Raw genomic sequence first — 11333 nt, forward strand, 5'->3', positions numbered from 1 at the left:
CCTCATGCGAAGAGTTGACTCATTGGAAAAGACTTTGATGCTGGGAGGGATTGCGGGCAGGAAAAGAAGGGGACGACTGAGGATGAGATGGCTGGATGGCATCACTGACTCGATGAACGCGAGTCTGAGTGTACTCCGGGAGTTGGTGATGGACAGGGAGGCCTGGCGTGCTGCGATTCATGGGGTCGCAAAGAGTTGGACACGACTGAGCGACTGAACTGAACTGAACTGAAAGTGAATTACTTAGAACTTTTGTAAAATTGTCTTCTCAGTTTGTTTTTAATGAATGTCATTATCTTTACAGCCTTAAATCAGGCTTTCCTCCCCATCTGTGGGGGTTCTTACACACACCAGGTAGCATTTTTAAGGTGAAGTGGCCCCGAGCTATATGTCCATTCTGATCTTCTCTCCTGAAATGCAGATCCAGATAGTGAAATTAATTGCCTCCTGCCCGTGATCGTGAGCATGTCTCTCAGGCCCCTGGCCTCCACAGACTGAATTCTGATCCATTTGCTCCCTCCTCCCAACACCACCCCAGGCTGCTCCACATCTCAGAGGACACCAGCACCGCCCAGAGCTCCCCCTCTTTCCCTCACTCCCACAGCAGTCGGTCCTGAAACCCTGCTGCTGCTTCTCCTTCCTAAGTAGTTCTGAGCCTGCCCATGGCTCTTGTCTTCACTGCCAACCCCACCCGGGTTCCAGGCAGCTTCAGATCTTACCTGTGACGCTGCAAACTCCTTCCCTGGCTCCAGCCTGGCCACACCGCCCCCTCCTTCCTCCTCCCAACAACACCGAACCTCGCGAAATTCGACCCTAACATATCACTTCCCTGTTGAAAGCTCTAATTGTCCACTATTGCCCTTCAGATAAAAAGTGCCAAATCCTTAGAGCAGTTAATCAGCAGCCCCCTCCTGCGGCCTCAGCCCCTGGGGCAACACACTCGTCCAGATGAGCCAGGGGGCTCCTGGGTTCTCCTTAGTTTCTGGCAAACTGGGCTGGTTCACGATTCTCTCTTCTCCTCCTTCCCCAGCTTCCCTCTTAATACCCTGCCCCCACTGTCACCCCTTCCGAATTTCTGACATTTAATGCTGTCTCTCACCTTGGGGACTTCACACTTGTGGTCCCACTGCCTCCTACTGAGAACACTCTGCTCCAAAGTTAGAAGAACACTTTGTCTTCTTTTAACCCCCCCTTGCTGTGCTGGGAAGGTGCGGCAGGTCAGAGGGTAGCCTGCTGCCTGTGGGGCACTTTCCAGTTCGTCCTGTGACACCGAAGCACATTATCGCACATTATCGCCGTTGCTTGGTGTCTGGGTGCCCCCCTCCGTGACCTAAGTGCTGCAGACAGGGGCTGTATCGCCTTTGCCCCCTGTTCTCTCCTCCACGTCTGGCACAACAGGTTTTTAGATCAATCATGATTCATTCAGGCCTGTACACCAAGCATATGTGTGTCTGCTATTTTGGCTCTTAAACAAGCACTTTCAGAAAGAGAAAACACCTGGTTTATAAAAACATGATAAAGTGTTGGGTATCACTCACAATTAAACACATGCAAATTAAAATAACAAGGAGATTCATTTTTTACTTACTAGATTTGTAAAGATCACCAAGTGTTGAGAACTGGGAACCCCAGCAGGCACTCTCCCCTCCAGGGTAGGAGCACACATCTTCAAGAATCCTTCAAGTGCAACTTGGGAATCTCTGCTCAAAGTTTAACCACACACTTTTTTTTTTTGGTCACTCCCAGAAAATGTGAAATTTCTTACATCTGCGTACAAATGACACACAAGAATATTCAACAGTTCATTGTAATCAATGAAGAAAAAAAAGAAAAAACCACTTCCTGTCCATAAAAAGGAGATTAATTCAATAATTCCTTCTTCTGGAAGATTATGTAGGATTTTTTTTTAATGAGTTAGATTTACATATGTTCATGTGAAGCAATCTTTGAAACAGAAAATGAAAACAGAAAGTGTGTTTTAAGGTGTGATTTTAAAAGGAAATATACATATGTTCATATGCATAAAATATTTGGGGACAGATACACAAGAAACTCTTAACAGTAATTACCTCTGGGGAGAGAAACTGAGATCTGGGATAGAAGAGAAATTATTCACTATATATTCTAAGTGTTGGAATATTTTAGGCATGAATTAGCTTTGTAATTATACAAAGAGAAAACTCTAGGTTTGTTTTTGGTGGCTCAGACAGTAAAGAATCTGCCTGCAATGCAGGAGACCCACAATCCCTGGGTCAGGAGGATCCCCTGGAGAAAGGAATGGCTATCCACTTCAGTATTCTTGCCTGGAGAAGTCCATGGACAGAGGAACCTGGAGGGCTGCAGTCCATGGGGTAGCAAAGAGCTGGACATGACTGAGCAACTTAACACTGCCACCAGGACTGAATTTGCATCTCCCTGAGATTCTAGCAATTTTCCTTCCCTCCCTCCTTTCTTGTTCCTTCCTCCCTTCTTTTTTTCTCCCATTCTCTCCTCCTTTCTAAGAAAATTGTCTTTCTAGAATCTTCTAAAACTATTAAACAGAAAACTACCCCGTTCCCCATCCGTGGGTTGGGAGTCCAGTTTTGACCGGTGAGTCCATCCTCACTTGCCACCAAGTGTTGACTTTTCTAACTTGATGAGCACATTCATCCTGTCAGCCCTTCTTGTTATGCAGCCAGAACTTGCCCCACCCCCACCCTGCTGCAACTGCTCCCAGCGCCTCCTTTCTCTCCCTTCTTGCCCCTAGGCTCCTCTGCCACCATCGTGCAGAGTGCCTGAGGAAATCAATTTTTCCATTCGGACACTGGTGAAAATCTGGAAATAGAAGGGGAAAGGGGGGTTATGACCCATGAGGTGGCCTGTGCTCAGTGAGAACCAGTGGTCGATAAATACTCCCTTCACATTTCTCTGTGAGGCCCCAGGTTCAAGCTCTGGTTTCCTGCTGGACTGATCCTCAGATTGGCTCTTCCTCGTTCCCCTTTGCCCTCCCCAGCCTTTCTCCTGTTTCTTGGGATCACGTCCCCAGATAAACTACCAGCTTGTGCTGCAGAGCTGCTTGCTGTGAGGACCCAGGCTGGGATACCATCCTTGGCCATCTGTGTAGAGTTCTGGCACCCCTGTCCTGAGCATCCAGAGAAGACGATGGTCCCTGGGGAGCTTCTCTCTTTTAGTCTTCTTGAGGCCAAATCTCTATCTTCTGCATCTTTATGATGTCTTTTCTCCCCCACTCATGTGAGGGTAGCATTCCTCAACCTTGCTATTCTTTCCCAAAATTGCCCCCAAGTCAGACAGAAAAGCACAGTAAAGATTTTACAAGTAGAAGCATCCGTTCTGTAAATTAACTATACCCTTCACACTGGGATGATCTTACATCTGTTTTAGATCTCTGAACTCTGGTTTGGAGATTCAAGAAACAAGAGAACCTCTGAGTCCAACTCCTCCTGCTCCCAAGCAGGAAGGTGGGAGCACACGCGGTCTGCTCCTTTGGAGACCAAGGCTCCACGCACAGAAGATGCCACGCAGATGCCAGCCACGCAGAGCCCCGGCTCCAGGTCACTATTGTCTCATCACCTTCTGGTCAGAGTTCCCTCAAAGAGCTGCCGATGTCTTTCTAACAACCCTGGAAAAGTTGCCTGGTGGCTGTGCATTCCCTCCATCTGCCCTTTTTCTGGGTGGCACTCTCTCTTTTCTCAGAGTTGTACCTTCAAAACAAACCATCTCCACTGGTTGTGGTAAATTTCAGTGAAGAAAATTTCAAGCTGGAAAGGGTGAGAAGACCTACAGGTAGGATACTTTATATAGTCCATCTTTAATGGCCAGAGAACAAAATTGCCTTTTCATTACTGTCTGCCTTTAAGAAATAAATAACACTTTTATTTGAAAATCAAACCAGAATACATTGCACAGTCTGCTGAGATTTGGTAAAATATGTGTTAAATATGCAACATGGCTCTATTATTTAGACCTGACTATGATATTTTTTAGGAGAATAGTTTCATTTCGGCATTCTGTAGACCTGAGTCAACTTAATCTGACAAAATCCTAATCTGTCATAGAAGTCTAGAAGTTTAGAGCTAGAGGGGCCTTAAGGAGTCACAGGGCTCAGTCTAAGGTCATATGATGAAAAAGATGGGAACATGCATGGGGGAAAAAGATTCATTCCAACTGACCACCTGGAGGAAGACCTTGTATACTCACATTTAGTAAGTACCTTTCACATCTTTTTATCTATTACAAGTCAAGATTTGGAGGTTGTACTCTCCATTGTTCAGTTGAAGAAAGTTATTCAGAGAATAAAGTGACTTATTCTAAGTTACGTAGTTTATCGTGACTAAAATTGGATTGGAACCTGATTTCAACTTCAGGCCAGTATTGTTCCATTTACCATGGGTTTCTGGATAAACTGTGACTGACATTTCCATAGCAACAGTCCTACCCTGGCCACCCTGCACCCTTGCCCCCAGCCTCTTCCTCAACATGGATCCCTCTCTGATCTCTCTGTGTCTCCCAGCCCCAGAGCTTGCTCACACTGTGAATGAAGTGGGCTGCTCTAAGCCCCTACCATCAGGGATGCCATCCTCTGAACACACTTTTTAAAAATTATTCCTAAACACTTGTCAGTTATTTTCTTTACTTTTTTTCACAGAATGACTTTCAAAATAGACCTATCAGCAATGTCTTCTTCTCAAAAAAAAAAGTTAAAAAAAAATTACACTTTGGGTTCCCTGCTTTTCCATTACTTACATGCTAAAGTCCAAACCTTTGGCCTGGCATTCAAGATTCTCTGTGATCTGGCCCCTGCTGTGTCACTCACCTCCCCATCACCAGGTGCAACCGGTCCTGCCATTAGAACACTGTGCTCAGTCAGCCTGGTAATATTGTGACTAAGGACACTGAATTCATGTTTATATTCAACAGAACATCTGCCTGGGTCTGGATGTAGTAGGTGCTCTGTGACTGTGTTGAGTGGCACAAACTCATCCCTGTTCTCTGCAACATGGTCTAGACCTGTCTAGACCTCCACCATCAGGGGGCAGGTCTGGGACTGCCACACTTTGCAATAGACACTAACACACAAAGGGGTGAGATTCGCTCCCTGTGTAGAAGGTCCTGGAACTGGCTGACCTAAGTAATATTTCTGAGCATGCTACTGATACAACTGAGGCTTTCTGAAATCATTACATCAGGATGCCTGGTGTGTTTGCTACAAACTTTACCTGAAACATTTCAGTGTCTTACTGATCCCCCAAATTAAAACTGCTCAGGACCAGATGAAGGGCAGTGATGCTGAAAACGCCACAGACATGGCAGCACCCTGTTCTAGGCTAGGAATTTGGGTCCAGAGACACCTTTCAGAGGCACTTAGAGTCTAACGAGGGCTGTGGAGTGGACAGAGTGGACGGGAAGCAATCCTACAGAGGAGCACCGGCAAGGCAGCAAGATGAGCATGAAGGACACCGAGTAGTGGACGGAAGTGGCAGGAGAGTGGAGAGGAACTGAGAGAGTCTATGCAAAGTGCCTACGCATAGTGGATGCGACGCACAGTAGGTGCTCAGTGAAAGACGATCGGCCTTATTCTCACCATCACACATCCAGCTGGGACACAGAGGACTGAGGCCTCTGCCTGTGTGTGACTGCTACGCCTCCTCCCAGCCCCTCCATCTGCTCCAGCAGATTTTCTCTCAATGAGAAACACACCAAATTCTTTCCCTCCTGGGGAGGGAAAAGCTATTCCTTATGCTGGGAACCCTCTGTTCCCCGCTCTTGGCAAAGTTGGCTCCATCTCATCCTTCCGGCCTCAGGGTAAATGCCACCTCCCCAGAAAGGCCTTTCCTGAAGACCCCATCACTCTTAGCGTTATTGTCTATTACATCATGCTGCCTATTCCGTTCTGGGCAGTTACCAGAAGCTGTAATGATGGGGTTTACTTCTGGGCTTTGTTTGTTGTCCCACTAGACTTCAAGCTCCAAAAAGACAAGAGCCACTTCTGTGGGCCTCTGCTCTCTGTCTCAGACACTGCGATGAGCTCATCAGCATGTGGTTGGTCTACCCCTGCCTAGGGCAGCTGGGGAGGCCTCACACAGAAAGGTACATTTGATCAGGGTCTTGGAGGGGGCACACGACGTTACTCTCCAGGGGCTGCAAAGATGAGGTGGCCCCAGGCCTGCTTTTCCGTCAGAAGGGAGTACTGAGAAAGGAGAGTGTTGTCATGATGAGCAGCTCCATCCAGGAGAAGACAAGAGTACTTCCAACACTGGGGTTCAAACAGAAATACCCTGGGGGTGGGAGGGACCAGTGAGTTTGAATATTGGTGCTGTTATTTAGGGGAGACTGTGGGCAAGTTACTGAACCTCCGAACTCCTCGCCTTTAAACTGATAACCTGGGAAGTCTGAGGAAGTGAGGTCCAAGGCTCTCACCCCTCATCCTGCTATATCAAGTACTGAGGGCTCAGGCCCTGCCCTCTTACCTGGGCTTTCCTAGCAAGCTGTCTTCTGGCCTGAAATGCGTGATCCACCCACCAGGCAGAGACCTTATCAGCTGATTAAAACTGAGAGTCCAGTTTTAATCGTGATAATGAAAATTAGAGGGATTACCATTTACTGAACTCCTACTAAACACCAACCTCTGAACTGAGCATTTCACACACAAATATTTTTTTAAGCCATAGTCACCCCAGCAGGTTGACTTTATTTCCCCCAGTTTCAATTGGGATTCAAAGTGGGTAAGTAACATGTCCAAAGTCTCAGGAATAGGAAGCTAGGGACAGAGTTTCAGACCCAGCCAGTGCTCTGAAACACTGCCTCCTCTGCCCGGTGTATCTCACAGGTGAATCAATGTATTAGTCATCGGAAGTCAGGCAGCCTGAACCTGTCCCTCTCTGGGAAGCTGATACAGACCTAATCCCTAGACCAACAACGCAGAGGGGGAGACTCTGGACTTTGGTAACCCTGCTGTTACTACCTCTCCTGCTCCAAGCTGCAGGCTTCTCCTCCCCAGGACAGGACCAGGAGTACTGTTGAGATGAAGGGGGTCTTATTGCAGAAATCCTGCTTAACTCTGCCCTGGAGTGGGGTGGCAAAGAGCTTGGGTAGACAGGCTCATGATTGGTTTGAAATTAAGCACTTGAACAGTCACCCTGGCTGGAGCAAGTCTCTTTCCTGCTTCTAATGCTCACTCTCACCTTTGAAATGAAGTTGAGAACAGTCTTCTGGCATTGCTGAGAGAAGTATGTAACAAAAACCTACATAAGGTGCCAAGCGCATATCCCTGGCACACAGCAGGCCCTCAGCCATTGGTGGCCTTTAGTATCATTAGGATGAGATGGTTAGATAGCATCACCAACTCAATGAACATGAGTTTGAGAAAATTCTGGGAGGTAGTGAAGGACAAGGAAGCCTGATGTGCTGCAGTCCAGGGGATCGCAAAGAGCTGGACATGACTTAGTGACTGAAGAACAACAACAGTCATTAACAGTCTTGAGGGGAATCGTCCACAATAGAGTGGGTTTGAATCTTGGTGCCATTATTTTGGGAGGACTTTGGGCAAGTTACTGAGCTTCTAAACTCTTCATCTTTAAACTGGATAATCTGGGAAGTCTGTGGAGGTGGAAGTCCAGTGCCCTCATCCTTAAATTCAAATCAGCTTCTGTAAGGAACTGGGAAACGCCAGAGGTGGGGAGTGATGCTTGCCACATATGGACTGCATCTGTCTAAGCCTTGGTCTGCCAAGAGATGGCAGGACTTCTGGACCGTCTGAATCTCATCAGGGAGTCCAGGGTGTGGTCTCCAGAGCGTGGCTGTAACAGCTGGTCTGAAGCTTTTGACTAGTCTGTTGATTTGGTTTGAACTGAAAGAAGATTGTTGGAAGGAGTGTGGTGAGTATGACTGTCAAGGGAACTGGGAAAGAAAAGGCCATGGAGAAAGGCCTTGTCTTTGCATGCTGCACAGGGTGTGCCTGGCTTCAGGAGTTCAGCTGTACAGCTCAGGGCAGGCCACCCGACTATGGAAGCGAGGGCCCCAGGTGATCAGAGCTCCCTGGCTTGGCTTTTAACCTCTCCTTCTGCTTCCATGCCCCCTGCCAGCCTTACAGACTCATCTTTTCTCCAGGAGAAGAGCTCAGATCCTCTGCGCCACACTCTCTTGGTAACATGTCAGACACTGACAGTGAGGTGAATTAATCCTGAGAGGTGGACCCTCTCTGAGGAAAATACTGAGTGTCTGGGCTTGCCAGGCTGAGAAACCCAATCCTGTCACATGATGGCCCCACCAGGTGACTGCCATTCTGAAGCCCTGACAGAGCTGGCAGCTGACTGTCCCAATGGGCACTGGTCTCCCAGGCTCCTTTATATGGAATGATACCACCCTCAGGGTTGTGCAAAGGAGTAAATATTCATGCTTGCCATATGTGAGGTCCTCAACAAATGCTGATTCTTCCCCCATATTACTAAACCCTATGACCAGCCTAGGCCAAGAGATTGCGATCACCTTATGGCCTGGAACCTTGCCTTTCATTGCTCTGGTTTCTCTCCCTCACTCACCAGTAAGTCCCTAGGACCTGACCTTAACCTTGGTGATTGTCTTACCCACACAGGGGCTTCTACCACCCTGACTTCTGTTCACATATCCATCCCGCCCTGCACCTGTTCCCTGGGCCACACTACAGCAGTTACATGATTGAGCAAAGCAGGCCGGGCAGCATGGTACCCACAATCTAGAGCGGCCACCTCCTGGCTGTGGGATCTGTCTCCAGGCCTTCCCAAGTCTTGGGCCTTCATTTCCCCATTTGTGAAATCAGAGTGTTGGGCTAGCTGCTCACATGCTGTGCTTGTGTGAATGAATTATTCCATCCACTTGTTGGTCCCTCCATCCACCCACCCACCGAGCTAGCTAGCCATCCACCCATCCTGTATCCATCTCCAGCGTCTTCTCAATGCTGTATTAAGGGCTGTGGTAGGAAGAGAGAGTTGAATGGCTCTGCCCCAGGCCTCTAGCCTTTCACCCCACAGTGAAAGGAGGTCTGAAGGGGATAGACCTCTGCCTTTAGGGTGTGCTCTCGGAGGGGACAAGCAGCTGGACAAGTGGTACACGGGTCACTCTAGCGGCATACTGAACGTCCCCAGCCATGGTTCTGCAGAGTGGCGGCGCCCAGAAGTTGATCCTCCTTCCGGTGGAGATTCCTCCCCCTCCCGGGCGTTAGCGCCCTGAAATGCCCGCCTCCCCGAGGCTGTCCCTCTGGTCTTGCCGCAGTGCCGCACAAAGGTCCTGTTGTGGGCTGCAGCCCAGGCAGCGAGAGCCTCAGGGCCTCAGGGTGACTCACCCTCTTGCCATTTCCTTTGTGCTGCTCGCCGGCTCCTTGCTGGAAGCCGGCTCACGGCTGCGGCTGCTGGTGGGCAGGGAGGCGGGGAGGGGAGGCGGGGAGGGGGCGCGGGAGGCGGGCGCTTTTCACACGACAGGGGCCAGCCCCCAGCCGCCACCCCTACCCCCACGCCGAGAGGGATGACAAAAGGCAGAGCCCCCGCCTAGGGAGGCGGGGAGTCCTGATCGGTGTTTCTTGGCCCCTGAACCAATACAGCTTTCGGAAAAATGAAAACTGACCAGGGAGGGGAAGGTAGGGGTGTCTTGGGGAGCCCCGTGGGCTGCCGGCCTCCTGGCGGCTGCTCGGTCCCAGCTCAGAGGCTCTGAGGGCAGCCTCAGGACCTGCCGGCGCTGGAGGCCGCCTCCCGGCCCAGGCTCAGGGCTCGCGCTGGCGCGTGGCCAGAGGCAGCCGCCACCTACGTAAGAGTAAAGGATGCCAAAGAGCACGGCCCGGGAGCCTGGGACGTGTTGCTCCGCAGGCTAACTGCGTGACCTCCGGCAAGTGTTAGCGGTGGAATTTCAGACATCTCTCCCAGCAAGTACTAAGTCGCGGTTCATCAGATCCTTCCCCGCCTGGCTCCTGCCTCCTGTGCGGGCGTTATCTCTGCCCACGCACCCCTTAGCTCTGCACTCCAGCCGCTCTGAACAATCTCTGAGCATACCCAGTTCTCGCTCACCTTCAGGTTCTGCACAGGCTGTTTCAGCCGCAAGGAAAGCCCTCCCCATCCTCCTCAAGGGCTTCTGGTTAGTCCTGTCTTTCAAGAGGCAGTGCAGGTGTCAGCCTCCGCAGGAAGCTTCTCCCAGGAGCCCCCTGCGGGTTCTCCCTCTCTCCCGAGAACTTTCGCGAGGCCCTGTCAGAGCGCTCACCACCTCCTGCTCTGCGTCTCCTGCTTGTCTCAGGTAGGAAGGGCACTGAAATAGTGAGAGAATGAATGAACGAAGGGCTTGAGAAGAACTGTTTCACACACCGGTGCCCTGTGGGTTGGGACAAGGATAAACTGAGTTTTTAGACAGGTGCTATTGTGAGGTTGTTGTCCAGGACGAAGGGATGATCCACACAGGCAAAGGAGGTGCATCTGGCATCAGTATTCAGGGCAACTCACGATTTGTAATCCGACCATTGAAACAAAAACATGCGTGGCTGCAATGCCCTTCTGTCTTGGGCCAAGTCAGCAGGTGTCCCTGAAAGCAGTGCAATCGGCATTCAGAATAATCCCCATACACCCCTGTAGTTCTTTGGGATTTGCGAAGCTTTCACCATCACTGGTCTCCTGGGATTCAAGTAGGCAGGGTGAAACTAATTTCTGACCTTGTTTTAGAGATGCACATTCTAAGCTTTAGGGAAACTGGGTCTTGCTGAATATCCCACAAAGAATAAGTGGGATAAAAGAGCGCAGGTGTTTTAACAAATCCTCAGAGGCTATAGGTGTCGAGTACCATAAAACTGAAGGGGATGTGGTTCTTGTCACCACGGATCACCCAGGCTTGTCCGAGAGACCCAAGTAGAGCATGACAAATGCTGCCTTCGTGAGAGGTAGGAGGGGGTATTGGAGTCCAGAGGAGGGAGAGGTTTGTTCGGGCTGTGAAGTCAAGGAAGGCTTTGCAGTTGAGACTTTTCAACAGGGCATTGAAGGGTGAGTAAGAGTCTCCTGAAGGCAGAAGAAGACAGAGGGGGGGAACACAGTGAAAGGGACATGCTGGAGGTGCCGCACGGTTCCCCATCGAAAACTAAGGTATTAGTCTTCCAATGTTTAAGTCTATGAGGATGATAGAAGCAGATGCAGTGGTCTGTAAATCTGAAGGTCTTTGAAGTTCCTGCAAAGCACCATCCTCTGCACCTTACCAAATCTCTGTGGCAAAGAATGAATACCCCCGTTCTGTGGAAAACTCTCCCAGAGGGATTGTGGATTTGGTAATCATCATCAGCTGAATGGAAAACTGGGGTAGTCCATGGAGAGGGATGAAAGAGGTCAGTGGAG

The 11333-nt window shown here is 49.7% G+C and overlaps 1 long non-coding RNA gene across 1 annotated transcript; it reads right to left on the minus strand.

Moving 5' to 3' along the window:
• Positions 261–9408, minus strand: LOC108636843. The gene is made up of 3 exons (XR_001918606.1): positions 9317–9408; positions 1589–1767; positions 261–410 (listed from the first exon to the last, which is right to left on the minus strand). It is a non-coding gene; the product is annotated as an uncharacterized LOC108636843 (long non-coding RNA).

The sequence above is a fragment of the Capra hircus genome, chromosome 1 (assembly GCF_001704415.2).
Source record: "Capra hircus breed San Clemente chromosome 1, ASM170441v1, whole genome shotgun sequence".
NCBI lineage: Eukaryota > Metazoa > Chordata > Mammalia > Artiodactyla > Bovidae > Capra > Capra hircus.